This window comes from Bubalus bubalis, chromosome 5 (assembly GCF_019923935.1).
Source record: "Bubalus bubalis isolate 160015118507 breed Murrah chromosome 5, NDDB_SH_1, whole genome shotgun sequence".
In the NCBI taxonomy this organism is placed as follows: Eukaryota; Metazoa; Chordata; class Mammalia; order Artiodactyla; family Bovidae; genus Bubalus; species Bubalus bubalis.
In genome coordinates this window covers 66,117,174-66,144,080 of record NC_059161.1, presented here as the reverse complement: position 1 = coordinate 66,144,080, position 26,907 = coordinate 66,117,174, and the positions used below count along the sequence as shown (strand labels likewise).

Below are 26,907 nucleotides of genomic sequence, written 5' to 3'. Positions count from 1 at the left end.
TTTCAATTCACTGTGAGGCTGGGTTTATCGCTTTAAATACTCAAAATTTTAAATCAGAATTTCTTGAATGGCATTTCCTTTCTACCTTGTACCATGCTTTGTTACCTTTTTTAGCTTAAATGGAGATGGTATCTTCTACGAATTACTGAGAAGTTGAGTCACCTCATCATTTTTTACCTTCAAGGTAATTGCACATTCAGAAGCTGGAGGAAATGGCCATGGGATAAAAAGGAAATGCACATAAATAGGATCTGGGAGCAAGGGCCAAGAAAAAGGAAGAGATTGAGATATATGGCCTTTAACTTTCACTGCTCTTCTAAGCTTGAATCTAAATAAGTTACACAAAAGGAGTCATACATTAAATCTGTCAGACTGCTTGCTTCCCACAAGTGCAGTGAATCCATTAAGTAGAGGGGTATACAAGTGGTTGCCTGAATGGGTTAGATTGCATTGATCTATGCCATAAAGAACATTTTATGAAGGTTATCGGTTTGGTTTGTTTTTTCATGATAGAAGTTTACAATTCCCAGTGATTGGTTTAGCATGCATGCAAAAGCAACATTTCAATTTGTATTGGTGTCTGTATCTGTGTAGTTCCTGTTATATAAATATTTTATTTTATGTTATATGCGCACCAGAGGGCACTGTGCTTCTGGTCTGTATGTAGTCTTTCGTACAGCATTCTGAGAAATGTATAAATCCGATCAGTCATGCATATTTACAGAAGAGACTGAGGGTACTGACCATGTTCTGCAGGCATCACGTGATTCTTGCTCTATGTGAGTGTGTGTCCCTTTCTTCCAGGCAGCCAGAGCACTGTCACGAGTCTGCAAAAAAGAATCATTCTACTTTAGTAAATGAACTGACAAATATTAAAGATTTCCTTTCTGAAATGCAGTCAATATATTATGATTCCAGTTATAATCATTTTTACATGTTTTTGTGGGTTTAGCCAGATTTCTTTCACAGACTGAGTGAAGCTATTACATTTCAGAGAATGAGACTGTCTTCTGTTTCAGCATTCTGCAGAAAAATTTTTTAACAGTCTCTCAAATAGACGGATGCCAGAGCGTGTCTCCATGATCTATGGTATCTCTGTTGGGAGGTCTGAGGTGTTGTCTTGTGTGTGATTGTTGAGCTTTGGATTATCGATTGATTGGCTGTGAGTTGCAAACATGGCTTGACATGTGTACAGAGGTTCTTGGCTGAATGAAAGAGGCAATCTTTGGATCACCACAGTGAAAGGTAATAAAGAAAACAATGCCTTGAGATTGGTTTGTAGGGTTCATGCATTCCCTGTTGTCTTCATGTTTCTGTATTCACAAAGACCTTCAGCAACTCTCTACTCCTCATCCTTCTTATGTTTTTACTGTTGTGTTGTTGAATAAACGTAAACGGGAATTGTTTATTTATAAACAATGGAATAAGATGTCCCTGTCCTTCTGCCTGGACCAGACTACAACTTATATAACCTTTGACACAATGGCTGATGATGCTATAATCAGTGATGGTTGCTATAAAATGAACAGTGTAGTAGACTCAGGAGGATTCCGTTTGCCTTGGCACTGTGAAATATTTCATCTGTCTAACGAGTATTTCCTCACATTTCAGAGAATGCTGTCTACCTATCTGTTTGATATAATAGATGGTTATATGGGTATGAGTTTTCCCTAGTGAAGTTGACCTTATTTTTGAGAACTTGAGAATCTAAATTCAAAGACTAGAATGGCTTTCTGGCTTTGCTTAGTTCTTACCTCTGTTTTAAATATTTGTCTTAATAATTTTTAGACTTATGTTTCATAAATGTTTAATTACTGAATTAGTGAATATCTAAGACACATAAGTGGAAAATTTGTATTTTTCACTATTAAGCACTAAATTTATCATTTTAAGGGACCATATCATTTTGAAAAGTGATCACATTCTACAAGTGCTTATTACTGTCATAATCTTCTTTTTGCGAGTTATTGCATTGACATAATATCTGAAATGCTTTAGTTATAAATGTACAACATATTAAGCCTGAATAATTAGGTCAAATTTCTTTCAGTTGTCAGTCTTCATTTTATCTTCTTTTCCAGTAACATATTTTTCTTTTCACCTCAAATATAGAACAACAGGATCATAACAACTGAACATTGCCAGAATCATAGTTAGGACTTAAAGTAAAAAGAACCACCGTTTTGGTTTTTTTTCTTGATAGTGTGCATTTGTGTCAATTATCAAGTCTTATTTTTAAATTGAAGTGTATTATATTTTTAGGTTTTATTCTGAAGCTACGTTAAAAATATGAAGTGATTACTTTATGAGCAGATCATTGAACTGAAGACCTAGAATGAGATTGCTAACACTTAAATTGTTATTTGGTTAAATATTAAAGATTGGATTTTCTGCTATATTTTAGCTAAAGATGGATAATGGAACTTAGGGTAAGCATTTTAAGCAAGTGTTCTCATGTTTAGAAAGTGGACTCTGCCTGGAGAAATTTTGCCCCATGTGAAGCACAGACTAGGAGAACACTTGGCCCCTTAATAAGTGGAAGCCTTGCGATGGCAGTTATTATGTTCTGAAACACCCTCAGCCATAGGCCCACCGGCACACATATAATTTCTTCCACACCACAGAGATCCTCATCCTTTAAATGAATTATAGGGGCTCTGAACAAGGGACACACTTTTAGTATTTCTGACCCCATTATCTTGAACCAGGGATATGAATTCTAAGATAAAATGGATGGTGATTTTTATCCCACAAAAAAGATATTTCTCATGTGTAAATCTTCATATACGTTGCTAGAAATTAAAAGTCTTTTTTTTCCCCCCCTAACTTTTACCATTCTTTGTTTAACCCCATGTGTAAGAAAATCATGGGGGGAAGTGACGCTTTTCTTATAACTTCAAAGAATAATATTACTATGCATCATTTTACTACAACTTAGCTTACTTCCTCAGAGCGATTTTTCAAAGCAAAATTTGATTTTTTTAAAAATTTTATTTTATTTTTAAACTTTACAAAATTGTATTAGTTTTGCCAAAGAGAGAATAAAAGACAATAGGGATAAATATGATGCCTTATTGGTCTTCTTGTTAATGTTCCCTGAGAAAAAACACATGTATACCTGTGGCGGATTCATTTTGATATTTGGCAAAACTAATACAGTTATGTAAAGTTTAAAAATAAAATAAAATTAAAAAAAAAAAGAAGGACTTTAAATTATATTTAAAGGAAGGGATAAGATAGTCTAGAAACAAAGTAAGTGTATGGACACTTCATGACAGTGGTATAATGAAATAGAGTGTGTGGAAGGGAAGAGTTTTGAATAAATGATTCTGCAGTTTGGGTTGCCATGTGTGAAAAGCAGTTTCCCAGGTGGCTCGGTGGTAACGAATCCAACTGCAATGCAGAAGACGCAAGAGATGCAAGAGACACGGGTTCAGTTCCTGGGTTGGGAAGATCCCCTGGAGGAGGAAATGACAATCCACTTCAGTATTTTTGCCTGGAGAATCCTGTGGACAGAGGAGCCTAGTGAGCTATAGTCCACTGGGTCAAAAAGAGTCCGACATGACTGAGAGCACACACGTGAGAAAAATAGAAATGAGATCTCGTTCCAGTACCATATCCACAAATCCACTTTATAGGGAATAAAAATCTAAATTAAAAAGGCAAAAGTATTACATTTCTAGGAGAAAAACAGAGGAAAACACTTTCAGATATGTAGGTATTTCCTAGAATTCAAAGCATTAAACAACCAAAAACCCTGATCAATTCAGGTATATTAACATTAACAAGACTGTAGCCACCAGCAGGATCCTGGATGAATCTCCCAAGCAGAGTGTTAAGTTCAAGAAGCATAACACAGGAAACATTTGCACATAATCTGATTTTATTACACGAAGTTCACAAAACAGGTAAAACTAAATTATATTTAGATATGCATACCTAAACATGGTTGGTAAAACCTAAAAAATCCCCAAGGAAATGACTATAATAAAAGTCAGGATAGCAGTTATCTCCATGAGGACGGGAGAAGGATGGGATTTTTAAGGGAAAACGAGTGATCTCTAAAATAATAACAATACTCTTAAATTGCTTAGTTGTTACACTCATGTATAAACTCTAAATATTTTAGACAATTATTCATATGGATTTTATATTTCATAAACATTTAATAAGTAAATACATATTGTGTCAGCTTTGAATTAAAAAACTGGAATCCTCAGATTAAGTGGATTAATTTTTTTCTTTGAGTTATTTGCAAATTCAATATTAAAGTTTATTAAGCCCTTTTGTATTCTATAGAAATGTTCAATTATGTGATCAATATGTGCTCTGATACAAAATTATATTTTGGTACATATACATGCATTTCTGTACAAAAATCAAATTTTTCCTTGTTGCTTACAAAGACCTTCCATTTTTTTTAATATGTGATTTTTACTGTAGCTATTTATTGATGATCCTGTATCAATTTCAAAAAGTTACCATCCAGAGATTTTAAATAGTATGTCTGTAAATAGCAGACATGTTAAAAAATAATTAAAACTCATACTTTTGAAATTAAACTCATTAATCATTTTACCACAGTTAAGTAAAACCAAAAGTTTCCATAGATAATTGACCACATCTGTGGAATTAAATCTTCTAATATATAAAAACAAATCCTTTGCACAACTTATGTCTTTGTTCATATTTATTAGTCGGGTTTGTTCAATAAATATATCCTTGATTTATTTGCCATAGATGTAATAAAATTGTGTTAGATTGTTACAGTCACATCTCCTGGTGACTCAGATCTCCCCATCTCTACAACTTTGCATATTTGGCTTGGGCTATTGGCTTTGGGCTTGGCCTTCTCCTTTTGTCAGCGTGGCATCAGCAAATGTGATGCAAGTAGAAGCTTATAAAAGTGCCTGTGTATTAGCCTTGCACTGAATCAGATATGAAAACAACCTTTGAAGAAGTTCAGTCTAGACCAATAGAGCAGAAAAAACCACACAGAGCAGAGAAGAATCAGGCCAGATAATGTGTTTTGGACCTGACAGCCCCTAGACAGAGACAATCAACCGCATAAGGAAGTGGGGCCATCCCAGGATATTCAGACCTAGCTGATCTGGTAGAAAACTGAAAACCACATTGGTAATTAGGCATACTGGAAGAACCAGACAGCTGAGCCCAGCTCATAATGCTCATTCATTCACAGAATCATTAATAAGCAAACACCAAATCTTTCTTTAAGCCTCTAAGTTTTGAGAAGGTTTTCTATGTACCACATATAATTGATATAAGTATTTTTTCATCAGGAATATAAATTGGCCAGGTATTTATTAGTGATATAAATAATATGGTAATCATGATATCATTTACAAAAGAACATTAAGAATGTATATGTTTTTTAAAGAAAAAAGAAGATTCAGGTTTAAAATGTCTTCTAAATAGCAGTTCTTTATAGCATCACTTTAATTTTTCTATTTTAACTAGTGTAAATTCAACAGTTCCATTGCTCAGTCATGTCCTGACTCTTTGCCACCCCATGGACTGCAGCATGCCAGGCCTCCCTGTCCATTGCCAACTCCAGGAGTTTACTCAAACTCATGTCCATTGAATTGGTGATGACATCCAACCATCTCATCCTCTATTGTCCCCTTCTCCTCCTGCCTTCAATCTTTTCCAACATCAAGGTCTTTTCCAATGAGTCAGCTCTTCACATCAGGTGGCCAAAGTATTGTAGTTTCAGCTTCAGCATCAGTCCTTCCAATGAATATTCAGGGGTATTGAAAGCTCATAACACGGTAACTTGGTTGGTATTCAACTTTGTGCCAGAATATGAGAAGCATTTTAATGGTTATATGAATCAGTGATTAGAAAATATATTTTAATGCTTAAGACAGACCAAGCCCAGTAGTCTTGACAGAGGTGACACTTACTGTAAATACAGTTGGGAATTATATCATTACTATCAGCTACCTGCTCAGAAACCCAGAGTTGGCTCCAAAGACTGAAGCGACTTAGCAGCAGCAGCAGCTGCAGCAGCAGGAACTGTGTAGTTGTCTCTCTCCTGCAGAACTCGGCCTTGTGATGTAACCAGAGTATAAATATTCAATTTCTGTCTTTTCCATGATATTTGGAAATGGTAGTTCTCAAGAATAATGTGGTAGGTAGAGATTTTGGCAGATAAGCATGACCCAAGATCCCCTGGAGAAGCGATTGGCTATCCACTCCAGTATTCTTGGACTTTCCTGGTGGCTCAGATGGTAAAGAATCCATCTGCAATGCAGGAGACCTGGGTTCAATCCCTTTTGGGTTGGGAAGATCACCTAGAAGGAAGGCATGGCAATCCATGCCAGTATTCTTGCCTGGAGAATCCCCATGGACAGAGGAGCCTGGTGAGCTACAGTCCATGTGGTCGCAAAGAGTTGGACATGACTAAGCACAGCACAGCATGCAATATTTGGGACATACTTATACTAAAAAATAATTTGTTTACTTACACTTTACTTTTACTCGTTGCCACATTTTATTTGCAAAATCTGGCCAGTCTAGGAGGAAAAAAGTGATTATGACATTAACAATTATGTATCAGTGACAAAGATGCCCAGAAGTAAATTTGGGACAGCAAAGGGAAGAGCCCAGAATGCAGTGAAATCTATCTTTGTAGCATTTAAGTGGAGTGGGAAAATTTATATTTAAATTCTAAAAATAGGAACTTGGAAAAATAAGTTTAAATATTATTGCAAACCTTAAGGGTAAATATAAAAATCAGCATTACATCTTAAATTGCCTTGCTACATTTAAAAACAAACATATAGAAGTTTAACGGTTAAATAAAAATGATAAACATAACTTAAAACAAGGTGGCTACAGAAAAATGTAGTTAGTGTAATGAATGTAAATATTCAATCTCCAAAAATAATTGGAATAAAACATTTACTAAAATATGCTTCTTATAGCAGAGTTACCTAAAACAAAATTGTACCTAACAGAAAAGGTCATAACATGTAAAAAAGATGATCTAATATATTAAAATCCATATGATACTCTCTAGTGGATAATAGTGTTTTATGGAGCATGTATATCTTCCCTTAATGGCTCAGCGGTAAAGAATCCACTTACCAATGCAGGAGACATTGGTTCAATCCCTGGGTCAGGAAGATTCCCTGGAGAAGTAAATGGAAACCTTCACCAGTATTCTTGCCTGAAAATTTCCATGGAACAGAGGAGCCTGGTGGGCTACAATCCATGGGGTTGCAAAAGAGTTGGATGCAACTTAGCTACGAAATAACAACAACAAATGGAGCATCCCTATAGTGTAGACTAAGAAAGGAGTAAAGATGGAACTAAATTCTGTGATTTTATTACGTGATTATACTTTCACATGTTATGTCATTTAATCATCTAACCAACCCTCTTAAAATAATTCCCAGTTTACAGGTTAGCAAAATAAAAACTTAAACCCTTTTCTCTTTTGTTTACCCCTCCTATCCCTGAATATCTGTCCTTGTATCTTTGATACTGCTCTAAAATCACCTGTTGTCTCCTCTGAGGTATGAGTGCCTTGGTTGGAGGCAAGACCTTTCTAGTTTCTATTTTATTTTTAAAATTTTATATACCTCATCTTATTTCTTTATTTCTATTTGCCTTTATATTCCTAGAACAAGAAGTTGCTCACTTTACATTTGGGCTTCTTCGTTTCAAAATCAAGCTCATCTCATTGAAAATATACCCTCTTGAATGCAAGCACGGAGACTTGAATTGATTCCTTGTCACTAACCGAACTGTTTAACCTCAGGCTTGTAAGTTAATTTCTCAGGCTTCAGTATCCTCTTTTGTAAAATTAAGGATGCTCTAGATTTCTAAAGATCCTTTGAGTTATAAACTTCAGTGTTAGCAATCCCAAAAGCAAAATGGGAAAATATCAGAACAAATTGATAAGCATGAAAACGAAAATCAATTGAGGTTAATTCTCCTATCTGCAGCCTTTTGTCTTTTGCAAAATCACTTATAAATACTTTTTAAAAATAATATATAAAAATCTCTCAGATTACTCTGTGTTCATGGGTACCTAAACCTAAATTTTTTAATAACTTCCATTCTCCTCATTACTTCAATTCTTTTCTGTTTTGTGTATTTATATTGTAGGGGCTATAGTGAGGAAGCTATTTTTCCTAGTTGGTTGATTTTCCATAAATCCTTCCATTAGTCTGTTAGCACAATACCATTCAGTGATAAATTAAGGAGAGTATTCTAGGTAGTGAGTTTTTATATAAATAACTTAAATTAATTAAATATATCTACTCAACAACTCTAATTACATCTCCAATTTTGAGAGTAAACCATAAACTAAATTTAAATTTTTGATATTCAATTCTAATTCACAATCGAATCTGCATATGAATTCATACTTTGTATCCTTTAGTTGACACTAGGAAATTTCAGTGAGGAAGAAAATAGAAATATTAATTCAAGGCTTTAGGAGTTATAATGGAATTTCAGAAAAGCAAGTTCTTAATGGGGATTGTATATAGCCTCATGATAAGTAAATACATGCTTTGCAACAATTAATAGCATTTATAAATAATAATACTTAGCCTAAAGTACATTCACGTTTGTTTCTATTGTATCAAAAAAAAAAATGAACAGAATTCCTAGTTCATACAATTATTTATAGAAGAGAAAATAACAATTATGATTTTTGGCATTCAGACAAATACATTATTTGATTATTTGTTTCTCTAGTTTCATCTTACCAAGCACTCTAATTCTTTACTACCCTTATCTCTGTGATCTTCTTATAAATTTAATTGCCAACATTATCAGTATTGTTTCTTGTTATTATTGCTCTGTGGGTTTTGAATTGCTAAGATGCATTTTTTTTTTTTAACTGGGCACTATTCCAAAAATGCAAAGTTTAAAACTCAAGCGAAAAAGTTGAGATATAATAGTTTTAAAGAGTTTCCTTGGCTTTTTTCTTGAGAGTGTGTGTGTTATTTAAAAGGACTGTTACGAGAAAAAAATCTTTAGCATTATATTTCTCATTGTAAGTAAGAAAAGGTCCTAAAATGGCATTTATTATGTATTCTTTGTTTTAATATAAAAGTAATGGCACTAGCGGTAAAGAATCTGCCTGGCAATGCAGGAGACCTAAGAGATGCAGGTTTGATCCGTGGGTCAAGAAGATCCGCCTGCAGGAGGGCATGACAATGCACTCCTATATCCTTGCCTGGAGAATCCCATGGATAAAGGAGCCTCATGGGCTACAGTTCATAGGTTCACAAAGAGTCGGACATGACTGAAATGACCTAGCGTACAATGATGCAATTGCTATTTAATTGCAGTATTTAAAAAAATTTTCCAATAATATTCCAAAATATTAGTTATAAAATTAAGATTATTTTACTATTGTTTTTATTTTAACAAGCATATAACATGATCAGGAAAAGAATCCTCACCTTCATGTTTTAACTTCCAAAGTTAAAGCTGTAATTTATACTGAATATTTATGATTTTTAGTAGAATACGTTTATTCAGTTTCTATCATCAAACTATTATTTTATAGAAGTAACAACTTTTAGTTATTTTTGAGATTACTTTTTCTATAAATTGCTTATTTTCCCTATTATTTTCAACTGGAATTATAAGTCCATAATTAGACTTAGGATGTAAACATTATCCACTGAAGTTCATTTGGCCTAGAGAAGAGTTTTGTATCAATTAATTAGTAATATTTATCCTTGGAATTTGCCTCAGACTGAAGTGATATATGAAATATATAGATATCCAGCAAGCGTTGGTTGAAAAAGACTACTCAAAGAGTGATCATGCAGTGTTTATTTGCCTTTCATCTCTCTCTCTAAATATTCCAGTAAACAAATGCCATGTAAATGTAAAAAGTGTACTATTTATTGTATCAGCAAACTCAGGAAAAACATTAATAAACCATTTTAGTTTAAGAGTAAAAGCTTGTAACCTTGATTATAGGTGTAGGAGATAGTTTCATGCTCTTTGCTTACTATTAAAGAATCACTAAAGCTTTTCAACTGAGGGCTTCCTTGGTGGCTTAGAGGGTAAAGCTTCTGCCCCGCAATGCGGGAGACCCGGGTTTGATCCCTGGGTCAGGAAAATCTACTGGAGAAGGACACGGCAATCCCACTCCAGTATTCCTGCCTGGAGAATCCCATGGACGGAGGAGCCTGGTGGGCTATATATATAGTCCATGGGGTCACAGAGAGTCGGACACGACTGAGTGACTTCAATATTCCAAAATATATATATATATATATATATATATATATATATATATATTCGGGTTGATTTACCCATGTCAAGGCAGAGTTTTCACAATATGTGGAAGTAGTTCAGTTATGTACAAGTCTGTTGTGAAGGCACCGGTATCTCTAAACTCCAATATATATTTGCAGACATACGATTACTTTTGTGTCTGTCTCTACTACTTTTGTGTTTGTCTCTACTTTTTTTTAGTAGTCTTCTTTTTTCCAAATAAGTGCAGTCTCTTTGTTCTCTTCTTTTTTGACACAATTGAAAAGAGCCATTGAGAATGGCCTTGCCTTTCATTTGCAAGTCCTTTTTCTAACAGACATTTCCTTGGCTGCTTACTTAAACAGATATTAGCAGCTAGCTCATTAATTAAACTACCTCCCTGTCAGTCTGAAATTAGCAAAGGCTGGACTTGGCTGTGGGTTTGTGCATGGCTGTCTTATCTTAAAGACACACACTACTATAGCTCCAAAACAGAATCAAACATTAGATTTAAATAAACACACCCATTTAAAGTTATAAAGCAATTCCTCACAAAATGTAGTCTTTAAAAGATTATTCATTGTATAGAAGTGTTTTTTATAACAATCATTAAATTCATTACACATAAGAATACTTTTTCATACTTATAAAAAGCAAAGGGATAATAACTTTCTTTGCATTCATTATTACAGAAGATGAACTTTTAAAAAACATAAAGTCAAAGATTCGAATGATTAAAAATGTCGTTAGTATTCATCTATTCAAATCAATGATATTTAATGCATGCTGTGCAATCCGTATATATAATACTACTGTCAAATGGTCATCACCCCTTTCTTTCAATGTTTCAGTGGATTGAGAACTCACTCTTTCCCAAGAATACAGAATCAGTCGATGAAACATGACACTTGGGAATGCCTTCCTGGTCAAGAGTCACGATTTGTGAGCTTGCATCTTCTAACCATTGTACCAAATCTCTCTCTTCATTGTTCATTCACATCATGGTATCCAGGTATCCTATACATCTTCAGTTTTGTAGAAATCATACCTCTCTGTATATGGCAGTCTGAGTCTTCTGCTTTGGAAAGCACTGCATGTGTGTCCAAATCTCATTGAATGTAATATAAAAGCCTTTTTGGCCTGTTTGACAAATTAATCAAGAAAATCTGTTCTTGATCATTATAATCCAATATCCTCCTTATTTCAAATGTGCACATTTGAGAAGAATATCTCCTCATGGATTGCAGCCTACCAGGCTCCTCCATCCATGGGATTTCCAGGCATGAGTGCTGGAGTGGGGTGCCACTGCCTTCTCCAGAAATTATTTTAAAAACCTTTAAAAAGCCTATGGATGTAAAAATATTTTTTAAAAAATATAGCAGATATTTAAAAAAATATAGCAGATAAAAAAATAAATAGATCTTTGAACCACATCATGAGAAACCTTCCAGGAAGATACATTTCAGTTCTTGCAATGCTAAGCACTGTATTAGAAATTTCAAAATCCCAGCGTTCTGAAATTGAGCCATTATTCTCTTAGCACTTTAGGTTTCAAAACTTGTCCTGCCCTGGAAAGACATGAGGCTCTAGTTTTTATTTTTGTATTTAATGGAAATATTCATATGTTGCATTTCAAGGGCATTGATGTGTTTGAGTTGATGACTTAGACTCCACCGAGGATATACATAAGGTATACTATATATATATATATATATATATATATATATATATATATATGCCTTATTTTTCCTCTGAAATCTGAAAAACTGAACTCAGATACATTTAACTCAAGGGCTTCAGATAAAGCCCTGTGGTTCTGTATTAACCTTCAGGCTTTTCTCTAGTGTCCCCATAAAGGATATTATTTTTGACCATGTTAAATGCAAACAAGGTACAGTTGGACTCCACAGGGTGTGCTTTATGGCCTCATGTGAAGGGCAGGGAGGGAGTAAGGGCAGGTCTAGTGGATGGGCTGGGAAAGGAGGGCCTGGGATGTGCTGAGTGTCTGGGAGGCTCAGAGGATGGGGCATGGGGCCTGAGGGGCTGCTGCTAAGACCACTCTTCCCAGAGGGACCCTGATTGTGGGATCTCAGAAGTTACACCAGGTGATGAGGAGATGAGAAACACTCACATGCCCTGGGTACCAGAGGCCCCTGGCCCCAAGCTCATGTGTAAGCAACCTGGGTCACAGCACCTATCCAGTAAACCCCAATCTTCCTTGATAGCTCCCTGATAACACTCAGATATTTGACAGAATACAGACTTTTTTGTTGATCAACATGTTAGGTTAACTATGCCATCTATGGAGGAAATGAAATGAATTTTCCTATTCTTCATTTTCTTTCCTAACTTTTTAAACATGCATAGAATGCAATCCAGAACACTGTTTTTCCATTTTAAATGTTGAAATTATGTTTTACAAATCCTTGTTTTTAGGTGTGACCATGTAGTCCTTATACTGTACTGAAAAGGTTTTAAATCATTTTTTGTTTCACTTGACCTTTAGCTTAAAGAGTTAAACTACTTATTTTTGGCATTATGTTAATTTAATCCTGCTCATAGACTAGAGAGGTGAATGGAACTAAGGGTAGGATAGACAGAAGACTAAGAACTAAGAATTATAGAACTAAAGTTTATAGAACTTTGAATTATAGACTAGGTTTCAGGCCTGTATCTATCATTTACTTTTTGTATAAATGTATAAAATGGTATCACCTCTCTTTGTCTCTGAGTCCGTATTTATTAAATGAAGATGACAGGAAATTCTATAACTTTATTTCTAACCATGAGATTCCACTGAAGCATAGTCCTTGATGGCCTCTTTTTGAAGAAAGTGTTAGTTGCTCAGGGTGGGCTAGCTCTCTTTCTACCCTGTGGACTGTAGCCCACCAGATTCCTCTGTCCATGGGATTCTCCAGGCAAGAATACTGGAGTGGTTAGCCATTCACGTCTCCAGGAGATTTGCCTGACCCAGGAATCATACCTGGGTCTCCTGCATTACAGACAGATTTTTTTACCACTGAGCTGCCAAGGAAGCTCCAAAATGTATTCACTTGGCTGCACTGGATCTTGGTTGCAGCACATGGGATCTAGTTTTCTCACCAGACATTGAACCCGAGCCTCCTGCATTGGGAGCCTTGAGTCTTAGTCACTGGACCACCAAGCAAGTCCCACAGAGAAACTCTGTTTCTAAACATGCCATAGAACTGACTGCATTTTTTTTTAGGGTCATTATTTGAATTTGTTTTGAACATAGTTCTATAATTTAAAGACTTTGACTTAGTGAACTTGATATCTGAAAATAAAGATCTCAGATTTTTCTAGAATTTCTAAAGTTCCTGTGTAATTTTTCAAGATAAACAATCTTGCTGCTGCTAAGTTGCTTCAGTCGTGTCCAACTCTATGCGACCCCATAGATGGCAGCCCACCAGGCTCCCTCGTCCCTGGGATTCTCCAGGCAAGAATGCTGGAGTGGGTTGCCATTTCCTTCTCCAATGCATGAAAGTGAAAAGTAAAAGTGAAGTCGCTCAGTTGTGTCCGACCCTCAGCGACCCCATGGACTGCAGCCTTCCAGGCTCCTCTGTCCATGGGATTTTCCAGGCACGAGTACTGGAGTGGGGTGCCATTGCCTTCTCCATAAACAATCTCAGTTGCTTTTAAAAAGAGAATGATATTGAAACAATGTAAGGTACATGAGGGCTTCCCTTGTGGCTCAGCTGGTAAAGAATCCACCTGCAATGCAGGAGACCTGGATTCGATCCCTGGGTTGGGAAGATCCCCTAGAGAAGGGAAAGGTTACCCACTCCAGTATTCTGGCCTGGAGAATTCCATGGACTGTATGGTCCATGGAGTCACAAAGAGTGGGACATGACTGAGTGACTTTCACTTAACTTAACTTTAGATACATGAATTAAAATATTAAATCTGTTGGAAGGGAAAAAACTCTCCATTATTGATGCTGCCATGATAATTTAGTCATTATGTAGTTTTAGCAAGTCATGTGAATAGTTTTTTTTTATTTTATTTTATAAAGAATCCATGTAAAAATTCTGTGATTGCATTTTATATTTTAGCTTTCAAAAATGATTTTTGATATCTGCCTGAGGAGGCATAGTCTAGTATGATTCTTAAATACATGTTATATTAGCATATTTTAGATTAAAGCAGTTGATTCAAAGTATTTTTTCTGAAAAAAGTAAGACATTGTGAGTATTCTTTTCATTTCACTAGTAGAAAAAAAAAAACACTTCAAATGAGAGTAAAAAAAATGGCCCATCACACAGAAACTTAATATCAAGAGTCCTGTTTTTGTCCCTTCTTATGGATTCAGGTGCTTTACTAGAGGAAATTGGACTTATCGTTGATAAGATATTAGGTTAGTATTATATTTCATAAGACTGAGATTCCCTACCTCTGTTTCTGGCATCATAACTATTAAAATTGGGCTCATACTTCAGCTTTTCCTTGGCACTCTTCACATTTTGAGATTTACTGTTCAGGCTTTACATTCAAATTATCTTCTTTCTTATCCTGGCCTCAATAATACTTCTAAATTAGGTCATCATAGAGTTAAACATCTTTCTACCATTAATTCATTCAAAATACCCACACACACACACACATCTTATTATGAAAAATAGTGAACTGGGACTTCTGTCTTAGAACAAACTATTTTTTAAAAAAAAATTGAGTTATAAATCAACATGTATAATTGATTATATACATTTGATTATATTCATTTCAGATGTACAACATAATGATTTGATACTTGTATACATTGCAAAATGACCATTATAATAATTCTAGCCAATATTTATCACAAAACATAGTCACAAAATGTTTTACTTGTGATGAGAACTCTCAAGATCCACCCTCTCAGCAAATATAAACTATAATATTATAAACTATAGTTACCATGCTGTGCATTAGTAATGATCTAGTTTTTGACATATTAGTCATGATGTAGTTTTTGATGTATGTCTTCTATTTGGTTAAACATAAAGGAATTTGGTGCCATACTTTTGCTATTTTAAACTTAAAAATAAATTGAAGCTGGAAACTCAAACCATATTAGGGTACTAGGATTATATAAAAACAGTTTGTATTAATATAGCCAATTTCAGCTGAAATAGTCTTCTTTTCATCTTTACTATAATATTCATATGAACATCATGCCTGCTTATGAGCAGCACGTTTCTCTTCTCAGAAGTGTGGAAGGTGACGAGTACAGCAAATTACTTTCACCTTTACATCTGCTGCTCTGAATCATTTCAGAGTCAAAAGAGAAGAAACATGTTCACTTTTAAGCCTCTCCCATTATGTGTCTTCACACACACACACACACACACACACACACACCCCTCTGACGATGACACCTTTAAGCAGAGTAGATAGAAAGTCTGATTTCAAATCAGAAAAGACTTGGCCACATCCTAATTTGCAATAGGCAACCAGGGAAAAAATGAAAATAAGTAAATCTCATAATGGTGGTGAAATTGTTCTCTGGAAGCTGAGATTGGTGGATCCTGTAAAGAAAAAGGAACTCCCCCAGTATGGCTGGCATTAACCTGTCCTTTACTCCTGCAGTCACTTAACTTGTATTGAGAGCTGGGAGTGCATCACTTTTAGGCTGTCTTGGGGAAGAAACATCTACTGTAGGTGAATGCCCTGCTTCTGAATGGCAGGAGTAATAACCTACCTGCATCTGTGCTGGACCCAGCATGTATCTCAGATAAAATTACAGTTCACTAATCATTTGTGGAATTGGATTCATATAAACCAGCATTTTCTAAATGTGGATGGGATCTTTGTGAAAATTATTCCAGTGGCTTTGAGTATAAAAATTCTCAGGCTATATGCCAAGTAGTGGAGTTGGTGGATCATATGGTAGATTTAGTCCTAGTTCTATGAACCTAGAGCCTGCTTAGAAAAGACAGAGGAAGCAGAGATCAAATTGGCAACATCTGCTAGATCATAGAAAAAGCAAGAGTTCCAGAAAACATCTACTTCTGCTTTATTGACTATGCCAAAGCCTTTGACTGTGTAGATCACAACAAACTGTGGAAAATTCTTAAAGAGATGGGAATACTAGACCATCTTACCTGCCTTCTGAGAAATCTGTAAGAAGGGCAAGAAGCAACAGTTCGAATAGGACATTGAACAACAGACTGGTTCCAAATTGGGAAAGGAGTACATCAAGGCTGTATATTGTTACCCTGCTTATTTAAATTATGCAGAGTACATCATGTGAAATGCCAGGCTGCATGAAGCACAAGCTGCAATCAAGATTTCCAGGAGAAATATCAATAACCTCAGATATGCAGATGATACCACCCTTATGGCAGAAAGCAAAGAGGAAAGGAACTGAAGAGCCTCATGATGAAAGTGAAAGAGGGAGTGAAAAAGTTGGCTTAAAAGTCAACATTTAAAAAACTAAGATCATGGCATTTGGTCCCATCACTTCATGGCAAAAAGATGGGAAACAATGGAAATAGTGATAGACTTTCTTTCCTTGGGCCCCAAAATCACTGCAGATGGTGACTGCAGTCATGAAATTAAAAGACACTTGCTCATTGGAAGAAAACCTATGACCAACCTAAAGCATATTAAAATGCAGAGAAATCACTTTGCCAAAAAAAGTCAGTCTAGTCAAAGCTATGGTTTTTTCCCGTAGTCATGTATGGATGTGAGAGTTGGACTATAAAGAAAAGTGAGCACTGAAGAATTGATGCTTTTGAACTGTGGTGTTGGAGAAGACTTGAGATTTCTTGGACTGTAAGGAGATCAAACCAGTCCATCCTAAAGAAAATCAGTCCTAAATATTAATTGGAAGGACTGATGCTGAAGCTGAAACTCCAATACTTTGGCCACCTGATGCAAAGAACTGACTCATTTGAAAAGACCCTGATGCTGGGAAAGATTGAAGGCAGGAGGAGAAGGGGACAACAGAGGATGAGATGGTTGGATGGCATCACCGACTCAATAGACAGGAGTTTGAGCAAGCTCTGGGAGTTGGTGATGGACAAGGAGGCCTGGCGTGCTGCAGTCCATGGGGTCACAAAGAGTAGGACACAGCTGATCGACTTCACTGACTGAACTGAGAGCCTGATACTTTCACCTTTTACAGAGTGAATTAAGTCAGAAATAGAAACAATTATTGCATATTAACCATATATGTGGAATCTAGAAAAATAATATAAGTGAACATTTTATAGGAAAGGAATGGAGACACAGATGTAGAAAATAGTCTTGTGGGCACAGTGGGGGAAGGAGTGAGTAGGATGAATGGAAAAAGTAACATCAGCATATATACACTATTGTGTGTAAATGAATAGTTGATGAAAAGTTGCTGTATAATGCAGGGAGCCCAGGCTGGTGCTGGTGTTGACATAGAGGAGCAGGGTTCAGTGTGGGAGGAGGCTCAGGAGCGGGGTGGGGTATATGTATAATTATGGCTGATTTTTGTTGTTGTATGATGGGAACCAACATAACATTGTAAAAATTTAAAAAAAAATGAGGTTTCATAGATGATTTCTCATAAAAAGTCCTCTAGGTAAAAAAACCTCTAGGTAAAAAACCTAAACGCAGTATAGGTTACTAGTTTAAGCTAACAATAAAGTTCTACTGGTAAACTGTAAGCTTTTCCAAAGGAGGGAAATACGTCTTTTTGACAATGTAATTCTAAAAATATTGTTAATAAGTACTTCTGTGGCTTTGATTTTAGTACAGTTTATATACAGACAAGAGTGATAAGACAATGCAAAAGAAGAGAGAGAGAGAGAGAGAGAATTGTTACTGGGTCATCTAGTGTTTAAACAAATAATGGCTTAAAAATTATATTTAGGGTTTTCTTCCATGTTGTTTTGTAATAAAATGACATTATTTTAGTTATTTTTGTAGCAGCATCTAAAGCTTGTGTTTAACATTATATAATGGTCAAAAAGTGATTCTAAAAGAACTCTTGGACTTCAAAGAGATGTTAGGGACTATTAATTTGGAATCTCCTCATCTTACTTTTGATTTTACTGTAGTATCTTGAGGAGTGAAGCATATACTGTTGCAAAATACCTCTACATAAGTGAGTCGCCCCCTCTGTATTCCTTTTAGCATTACTTCTGCTGTTCCACTATGTATCTTACAAGAAAAAAAAATTATAACAGAATCTTATAGAATATTATTTTTAAAAAATATTTACTCCTCTTCAATGTTTTATTGTTCCTGTTTACTAATATAAAATTAACTGAATTAGTTATATTTTGATACAATTTTTAAATGGTTAAATTGTATACCAAGAAGTCATTAGTTAGTTAGTTAAAGTCACTCAGTCATGTTAGACTCTTTGCGACCCCATGGACTGTAGCCCACCAGGCTTCTCCGTCCATGGGATTCTCCAGGCAAGAATACTGGAGTGGGTTGCCGTTTCCTTCTCCAGGGAAGAAGTCATTAGACATTTTCAAATATAAGCATAAAAAGTACTTAAACACATAATAAAATGTTTGAACGCTGGTTTCCCAAAGTATTAGCAAAATGACCTGTTGATACAACAAAGCTGATTTTATTCCTACGTCATAAATGAGTGTTTTCCTTTGTAATAGAGATTTAATAGTATCTCGGAGTAGAGAAGTTAAAGTTGAAATATTATTGGGATTTTCCAATTTTGGTTAATTTTTATATATGATGGGCATCTTGGCATTTTGCTGAAGAAACCAAAAGGGGTCATCTAATTTTTAATAAAAATTTAATAATAGGAAAAACATTGTAAAATAAGCATCTACCTTAAACAATGCTGGTTATATACACGGAATGCTTTGAGTAGTTCTCAGGTGAAGATTTGTCTTCATTAAAATGGTAGAATTTATAAGACATTTGTTGTACTTGTGTAGTTATCTTACAGAGTTATCTGAGACTCTCAGCTTTCTGAGAGCAAATATAATATCTTGTTTCTCTATATCTATATCTATATCTATATTCTCTATCAATCTATAATTGATTTGCTGAACTAAATTCTGTTTAGAAAGAGAAAGCAATTGTTAAGACCACAAATTGAATTGTTTCTCATTGCTCCAGCATTTACTAGTCTTGGACACACTATATGCTTAATAAATACAATAATAATACAACAATAGCTTCCACCAGATGGCATTGTCTGTATTTCACACCATGTCATTTGCTTGTTTGGAGCCACAGACAACTGAGCCCAATAAGTCTCATAATTCTATTTGTTTAATATCATTTTCAATCAAAAATTTTCTATATTCATTATATTGCATGGGATGAATTATTCAGATGATCTTTTAGGAACAATTTTAATTAAGAACAAAAGTTTTTTAAATGAATTATTAAGCATTATTATTGGTATTTGTATCATGTGTCTGCCATTTGTAATTCAAAGATGTTAAGAGATGCAAATTTGGATATCCTTATGCTCTTCTTTTGGGAGTGATAATTTATCCTGGGTAAATTTATCTATTCTGTACTATTTATCTAAGAAAGTCATGGAATTATAGACTTCTAGGAAAGATAATTGGCCATATAAATTTTCATATCTTTAGCTCTGAAATTCTCCACTCAAAAATTGGTGTAAGTCAAAGCCAAAACAAAAAGTTCATGTTTTTTCTAATTCAATAGTACTTTAATTACTGCTTATCTACATCTAACTAAGGCAAAAACCCTCAATCCATGCATGTGTTAAAAGGTTATTTTATAAAAAAGGTATGACTTTCATAGATAAAGAAAATGAATGTGTGCAAAAATTTTATTTAACTCACTGATTAATGGAAAACTAGTAAGAAGCTGATTTTATTCAAAAACTGCTTCAAAGAAGAATTCAATCAGGGATACAGATGTGAATTTACAAATAGATGTGTAGCTAGTTTATTCCATGGTAGAGAGGATAATTAATTGTCTCTCTATCTTACAAAAGCTATTTGCATGTCTATGAACAAGAGTCGTTTGCATTGCTGTCAGTTATCTAAAACTTGCAGAGTTGTAAATAGCTCAAAGGCGATGGAAAGTTCAGAATCATAGAATAAAATAACCCTGAAAGGTATGTTTGGACCCTGCCACATTTTTCACTGAAGACATCCAGTGTATTAAAAGTCAATTTCATTTTGTTCCTACACTTTCCCCCTACTCACTTGGCAATCATAAAAATCTAAACGGGAGATTCTTGACTGCAAAGAAGGCTGCATGGTTAGATTTGGCCTAACTGTTTATATAGGTGCACCATGGATGTTAATTTTCCAGAGACCTTGAATTTACTTGTGATACTAGAAGTGTGCAATACCGAGCAATTGTTAAGACCACAAATTGAATTTCTGTCTGGAATTTTTTAATACATTTTGGATTGGACTTTTAAAAGCTTTTACTATTTATTATCCCAGTAATAGGACACACAAGTCCAAGAGAGTTTCTTTAACAGATTTCACCTCTCTTTCCCAGCCTGGCAAGAAGAAACGTTCCTCACCCCTGATAAACTTTGGAAACCAAGCATTAGGCTAATTTTCTTGGAATAGCTTTGTGAGAATTGGTTCCATAAGTATAGCCACCATTTGTTTTTAAAATAAGAAACCTTATTATACTACACATATGACACGTCAGTGAGACTTCTGTTATATAATTGATTTGCTGAACTAAATTCTGTTTAGAAAGAGGGCAGATTTTTACTGACCTAAGCAAATAAATATATTGCTGTGAAAAATTAGGAAACAGCTAGAAAGATTCTAAATTCTGAAAGTTCAGTGAGAATCAGGTCATTTTTAAAAGTTTCAAAAGTATACTCTACTGTAAAAGTATAGATTATGATATTGGTATGGATTAGATTGTTCAGAAAACAGACTTTCTTCTGTATCCAGAGGGTTGAACGTCAAATAAAAAACAAATTGTTGTTGTTCAGTTGCTAAGTCATGTCTGACTCTTTGCAACCCCATGAACTGTAACATGCTAGGCTCCCCTGTCCTTCACTATATCCTGGAGTTTGCTCATATTCATGTCCATTGAGTCAGTGAATCTATCTAACCATCTCATCCTCTGCTGCTCCGATCTCCTTTTGCCTTCAATCTTTCCCAGCATCAGAGTCTTTTCCATTGAGTATTCAAGGTTGATTTCCTTTAGGATTGACTGGTTTGATCTCCTTGCAGCCCAAGGGACTCTAAGAGCCTTCTGTTGTGCCTGACTCTTTGCAACCCATGGACTGTAGCAGGCTAGACTCCTCTGTCCATGGAATTCTCCAGGCAAGAATACTGGAGTGGGTTGCTATTTCCTACGCTACTCAACAAAAGAAGTGTTCTAAAAATTCTGACATGGTCCACTGATAAGACCTGAAATTTGTCTGAGTGATGTCTATTTAGAACCCTTTCCAGATGTTTTAAGTGTCAAATGGTTTTTCTAGGCTTGAGGTGTTATAAACCAAGGCTAGTAAAATTCACTTTCCAAGTTTTGCCCTTCCTTATGCTTGTTTATATTCTGGGATTTGACACTTTCCTTTAAGACAAGTCTCAGGGCTTCAGGAGATCAAAGCTAAATACATTAATACAAATGGATTCATCTTTCTATATTTAATGAATCAATAGATATGTATTTCAATGATTTTTCAGTTTCAGTGTATAGTATCTGAATCATTATACCCACAGGGACAAAAAGCTCTTTGGGACACCCAATAAGTCCCACCAGTGGGAAGGAGTGTCATGTCAAAGAAATAATCAACACACACACAGAGCCAACAACTACTTCTTTAGGACAAAACCAAGTTTTTCCTTGAAAAACAAAAGCACAGACAAAATTATATTTCTTTGCCACTATTGCTCCTAGTGTGGTCTGCACTTCTCATATGAATTATAACTCTTAACCAAAGTAGCTTCTATTTCATGGAAATCTGGAATGTGGATAATTGAGAATTTTTTTGTCATGAACAAACATTTGAACAGACTAGCAAAGCACATGACTACACATAATTCTGCTTCTTATAGTACACATATCCTGGTTGGTTTGTTTTTTTACTTTTTATAAAGTGGCTAGAATTAACATTTCCATTAACATGACTGAAAGATATAGCCTGCTGTAGTAAATATAAATAATGAGCACAAGTAGATAACAAAGCAATTATAAGAATGATGTCTAGCTACTCACTTAGAAAACTGGAGGACAGAAGACAATGGAATGTGGTAGATTGACAGACAGGATTAATGGTTTCAGACTGTGACCTTTGCTGTAAGAGAAAGAAACAGGAAGAACTAAGGGAAGACAGCTGCAGAGGGAGGTAGTAGCAATGATAATAAGTAATAGTGGTTACATGTGATATTTGAGCTGAGATCTGAAAAGTGAGCATGCGCCATACACAGGTTGCAAGGATAAAGAATATCCCAGGCAGAGGAAACTGCAGTCAGTTGTTAGAGAAAAGAGTTGAAGACTTTGGAAGATTAGGTATGTGATGTTAGATGAGGTTAGAGAAAGACCCAGAAGTTCAATTTTGGGGGTTTTGAATGTCGGGAGTTGAGATCAGGTGATTTTCTACATGCTAAGAGAAATTGTTGATAGTTTATTGATTGCTGATATTTTAACCAGAGGATAATGGTTGATTTGATTTCCTTTTTTAAGTTTTATTTTTTTAGTTGACATTTTACAGAGAGCTTCATTTTTTGTTGGAGTATAGTTGCTTTACAATATTTTGTTTCTGTTGTACAGCAGTGAATCAGCTATATGTATACGTATATCCCCTCACTCTTGGACCTCCCATCCTCTCCCTTCATCCCATTCATCCAGGTCATCACAGAGTACCGACCTGTGCTCTCTGTGGTTTCCCACTAGCTATCTGTTTTATACATGGTAATGTATATATATCAATCAGATTTACTTTCTAAGAGATTATTTGACACCATGAAGATAGTGGACTAGAGAGCCAATATTAGTCAAAACAAGGATAGCAGCTGTGAGATTTACAGTAATATAACAAGGAATAGATGAAGACTTGGATCCAGGGTAGTGGAGTGCCGGGGTCCAGCCCCGGCTGATCCAGAGTATTCGAAGGAGAGACGGTGTAGGTGAGGATCAGAAAACAACTGCTTAATTAAACGTTAATTAAGGATATAAAGAGTAATAGAATGAGGATAGCTCAGTAGGGAAATTCAGTGGAGAAAAGAGGCTGAGTAGCTTGGTTTACGCGGGAGACCAATGAAACTTCAAGACAAGAAGTTTGCACCACTTACGTAGGCCGCAGGCGTCCTTCCGTTCTCCCGAAGGAGAGGAGACACTGAGGCCTCCCCGGTCGGATCTTAGAAGCCCAGGCATAATTAGCAAGCATGGCGGGTTCCGCGCTCCAGATGGAGACTCAGCCAGAATTTGAGAGAGAGAGCGACATGCAGAGACCAAGTTTCGGTGAACAAGGCCCACACTTTATTTTCCAAAGTAGTTTTTAATACCTTAAATTATGCATAGAGGATAATGGGGGAAGGGGTAGAGTCATGCAGTAAGCCAGGCTTTCTTCCTGCAAACTTATCATATGCAAAAGTTTAGGTGATTTGCATCATCTTCTGGCCCGGAGGCCTGTTAACATTTTAAGACCCTTTCTTCAGAAAACTTATTTTTCTCTAAAGGTGATTAGTCAAGTGCCACCCTCCAAAAGCATTAGATAAAGTTGCATTCCTACAGAGCAAAGGTGTGGTGGGCTATAACAAGAAAAAGAATTAACTCAAGAGTCTCAGGTTACAAACATTAAAGCTACTACTTACACCAATTATATTAATCAATACACTGCCAGGGACACAGCAGGTAAGGGATATGGAGACTTAGCAGCAAACATTGGCCCAACAAGTGAAAAACCCTTCACCAATACAATTTCTAATCAATCTTTTAACTACTCAAAGGAATCTGTGTTTAGACAGTTTAGAACATCTCCTGCCTCTCACAGTTGGGAGGCTCTGAACAATCACATGTGGCCGGAAAAACCTATTCAGGCAGGCTAGAGGATTTCCAAAGGAGTTTGTAGGTTGAAACACTGTCACACCCAGGAACTTTATTAACTGGAGCTGTAAGCTAACTCTTTTTTCAGAGAGAGGTAATGGGGGACAGCCCCCTGTAAAGTCAGAGGTGTAGGTGAGAGCACAAAGCAGAAAGTAGGCAGACTCTGGTTTTGGGGGTAGATGCTCGAGAATTTCCAGGGGGACTCCTGAGGCTCGATTCAGCCTTTGCATATGCCGAGCCTCCTTCCTCATGACCTTTGTCATGGGCGGAGTTCCTCACGCTGGCTCCCGGCAGTGATAGAATTCCAGTTGAGCTATTCCAGATCCTGAAAGATGATGCTGTGGAAAGTGCTGCACTCAATATGCAATATGCATTCAATATGCAATATGCCGGCTCCCGGCAGTGGATCATACATGTAAATTTCTCCATTTCTTTAGTTATAGTTTGCAACAATATTCTTAATTTCTCAATCCATTAGAAGTGATCCTGTTAACAAAACAGCATTTTCTAAAATGTTTGTTAGTCTATATCTCTTTTAATGAATTTCATGTATTTATTCATGTTTATAAATAAACGTGTCATGCTAAGTATGTGTTTATCAGAAAAAATTAAAAACAAACATTATAAACTATGATTGAAACTAACACAAATCAGTCATTTTTTGCTCCTGTCCCAAATATTAGATATGACCATTATCTGTGAGTTGATAAGTTTCAACATCTGGAAGGTTAATAATAAACTAAGTCAGGTCTATTCCTAATTCTCATGGCAAATGGAGGATTTTTCACAGATGGATTAAAGTAGACTTTGCTGAGAAGCAGGAAAATAGTTTCATGCCTCTATTAAGTCTTGTGTAGACAGAACCTTCAAGAATCATTTTAGGTCCACCTCTTATAACAGGCAGTAGAATTGCAAGCAAAAACAGATAGTTACGGTTACCAAAGGGGAAAGATGGTGGTGGTGGGGGAGGTAGATAAATTCAGATGTTGGGAATAATATATACACACTGCTATATATAAAATGTATCACCAACAAGGACCATAGCACAGGGAACTATATTCAGTTCTCTATAATGACCTATATGGAAAAAGAATCTGGAAAATAATAGATGCATGTGTGTACATAACTGAATCACTTTGAAACTAATGCAACATTATATATACCTGAAACTAACAACAATATAAATACCTGAAACAATATATACTACAGTATAAATACCTGAAACTAATACAAGATTGTAACTCAACTATTCACCAACATACAACATACAACTATATACCAACATACAACATGTTACAACATTGTAAATCAACTATATGTCAACATAAAATAAAAGTTAAAAAAATAAAAAGTGCTCCAAAGCTCCGCTCTCCTTCATTGCAAAATTACAGTTTCAACTCTAGCATTAATGACAGTTGTTAAGCAAAAATGAGTTTATTAGGGAATAGCAGAGGAATTGCAAACCATGGCACAGCACATGTAAGTTCAAGGAGAGGAAAGGGAGGCTAGTTTTTATTAGGTCCTCAGAGGAAGTTGTTATGAATAAAAGTTCTTTGGAGGAGGAAGAAGACTCAGGGTTGTAGCAGTTTCACATTGGTTGTAAGTGATGAAGGTTTGCTCTTTCTGAGCAGTGAGGAGGTCTCTCTTTGGGTGACTGGGTAAGCTGAGACCAGGAGTACGTGCGGGAAAACTCTTTCCCAGCTTCATTTTAATTCAGATTTCCATTATCCATTTTCACAGTTCTAAAACTCTCATGGTGCCCTGGAAGATGGGTTTCTAATGGATAATTGGTCAAAGGATGACCAATTAAAATTATGTTTTCCATCATTTTTGTGTGTGATATAGATTCTGAATATCATCAATTTTGAATGACCCAGAGAAATGAGAAGTCTGTTTCAAATTCATAAACTGTCAGCTGCATGCTATGGTTTTTAAAGTATCTTATTTTGGAAATAGAAGAAATATATCGCTAAATGGCAGGTGGGCATTTCATTGTTTCCGTTATGTAGAATTCCATGATTTAATGTTTAAGATTTGTTATATCTGTACTTTTAACAGTGAAAGCTCTGTTTACAGGAACAGAATTTGACTTCTGTGTGAATGAGAGCAGTAATAAAGTGTGGATAGAAGGGTTCTGTTTCATAGAAAACTACTGGGATTTACATATTTGTGATTTGCAGTTTTGATTATTTCCAGCACATCACGCTTTCCATTTGTGTGTGTATTTGTGTATGGATGAGTGTGCTTTGTTTCTGTATTCTCCTATTGCCTTCAATGTGTTCTTTTTAATGGCATTATTTACTTCATGTTTTATACTAAAAGTGAATGCCCGTTAGATCTCATGGGCTTATGTGCAAATTATTTTTTGTTTTTGTTTTTTTTCAATTCTTTCAGCAATGCAGATAAATGTTTGAATGACATTTCAGAAAAAAATATAGATTAATATTCATATAATTTGAATTAACTGACAGAAAAAGAAATACAATTATGCAGTAGAAAATTCTTGAAGGAAACAGTGGATTACTTGCAAAGTTTATGGGCATGAATGCATTTATTTTCCCATGAGATGGTTTTTATTGAAAATGAAATACTAATCACTTTTAGCTTAATATTTTATTAAAATAGTTATTTTTAAATAAGAAGTGATAAAATTTAAAACTTAAAGTTTCTATATGAAATATTATCTTTTAAATTTGA

The 26,907-nt window shown here is 35.4% G+C and overlaps 1 protein-coding gene across 4 annotated transcripts in view; it reads left to right on the top strand.

Moving 5' to 3' along the window:
* BRINP3 (BMP/retinoic acid inducible neural specific 3) overlaps nt 1–26,907 on the top strand; it is a 482,278-nt gene that overhangs the window by 25,019 nt on the left and 430,352 nt on the right. The window lies entirely within an intron of this gene.